Raw genomic sequence first — 1,931 nt, 5'->3', positions numbered from 1 at the left:
CTCCACCTAGCTTCCCTCTCCTTCCTCTCCCCCCAACTTATTACTTTTTTTTGAAGCACACAGCTACCTCTAGTTGGTACTGAGAGAGTTTTGTACTTTCCAAGCATTGCTTCTAAGTCAGAGATCTATCATGCTCCTCAGATATTCTCTGGGACTCTGAGGAGTTTCTCCCTCTGAAAATGGAGTTAGTGATAGGGCCACGTAATCTTTCCCCAGCCAGATTTTCAAACAGCAGGGGATTTTTAGTATAATCAGCTCTCATATAATTTTTTTTCTCTTGGTCTGTTCATTTCACCTTGTATTAATTCCTGCAAGACTTAAGAGTCTTTGAATTTGTCCCTTTTTTGTTTCTTGTGGTATTGTAATGTTCCTTTATATCCGTATGCCATAATTTATCCAGCATTTCTCCATTAACATGTATCCACTTTGATTATGTCAGTGATTTCAAATGAAAAAAAAACCCAAACATGACTTGTTAGCTTACATTCTTTCTTTTGACAACTGTCTGTTAATATCATGTGATCATTTACTTCTTCACTAAATTGGTTTGATGTGATCACTGCTTATGGTTTAAATATTCTATTAGTTTAGAAATTTTTTTAAATCATAACTAAGGGTGACCTTTTAAAATTATATGTACAAATTAACATAGTATGAACAAGATCAGTCTTAAGATGGCTTAAATAGTCGTCCAGAGTCCAGTAAAATGGTCACTGCTGATGGTCAGGGAAATAATTGAAGCAAGAGCCATAAATATAATTTAGTACAACTTAATGAAGCCAATGTATTTTGCATATTTTTGGAAGCAATGGTGGCAGGCACATGTCCAGACTGTACTTGTGGATCACGCCATGCCAGTTAGAACATCCATGGCAAGACTGAGACCCCATCTGAATTTGCGAGGATGGCTCCAGTAGAGCTGCTGGTGACCCATGGCACCAGTAGGAAAGCCATGAAACAAAAAGCTCTATTAGTAGTTTTTTTTAAAGGACCCTAGTTTTATTTATCAATCAATGGGATTAAAAAAAACTCTCAATTTTATGAATCTCTTCTTTGGTTTTCAGAATTTCTATTTTTATGTTTATTGGCTTTTTTCTTTTGTGACTTTTCTAGTGCTTTGAGTTGTATGCCCAGTTCACTGACCCATTCTGTCTCTATTTGTTGATATGTGTTCAGAGATATAAAATTTCCCTTAATGACCTCTCTGGCTGCCTCCCAAGTGTTTTGCCATGTTGTTATGTCATTTTAATTTTCTTTGATTAATCCATCTATGATTTCTATAATTTGCTCTTTGTAGTTAGTCAAATTGTTAGGGTTAAATAATTGGGTCTTCATTTAAGTTAAATATGAGTCCTGCCCTTTCAGGGTCTTTTATTGATAATAATTGTTATTGTATTGTGGTAAGAAAAGAATGTCCTTAATATTTCTGTTTTTCTGTACTTGATTATGAAAGTTTTATCTATTATATTGCATTGGCAATCTGTATAGAGTAGGCACCACATTAGTTCCATAACATTGCAGTTATAGATGCCTTTCTTGAAAAAGTGGAAATGGTGCTGGAGAAAATACAGATGGGAAAAATAGTAAGACTATAAGTATATAATGGAGGTATGTGATCAAAGAAACACAATTTTGAGATCAAAGAGAACTGATTCTTAAGGTATATGAAGAAGATAAATATAGCACAAATATGGGAAAGACAGATCTTATTTTGAATCTCCAAATGACACTGAGAAAATGTGCTCAATTAGGATGAAGTATGAGTACTTTCCCATTTCTTTGAAATCAGGACCATCCTTTAAAAATTTTTTTTTATTTTGAATATTTTCCCCTAATTACATATTTTATGTTCTTTCCCTCTCCCTCAAGATCCTTGGTCTTTCATTCTTCCAAATGAACTTTGGTATAGTTTTTTTCTAAACTATAAAAAA

At 33.8% G+C, this 1,931-nt stretch overlaps 1 pseudogene; it reads right to left on the bottom strand.

Annotated features, from left to right (window-relative positions):
- Positions 1-760: 760 nt before the first annotated feature.
- Positions 761-934, bottom strand: LOC123255790 (annotated as a pseudogene).
- Between the last annotated feature and the right edge of the window lie 997 nt (positions 935-1,931).

This window comes from Gracilinanus agilis, unplaced genomic scaffold (genome assembly GCF_016433145.1).
Source record: "Gracilinanus agilis isolate LMUSP501 unplaced genomic scaffold, AgileGrace unplaced_scaffold52312, whole genome shotgun sequence".
Taxonomy (NCBI): domain Eukaryota; kingdom Metazoa; phylum Chordata; class Mammalia; order Didelphimorphia; family Didelphidae; genus Gracilinanus; species Gracilinanus agilis.
Note: the sequence above shows the minus strand (reverse complement) of the source record. Positions and strands in the feature narration are given on the sequence as shown.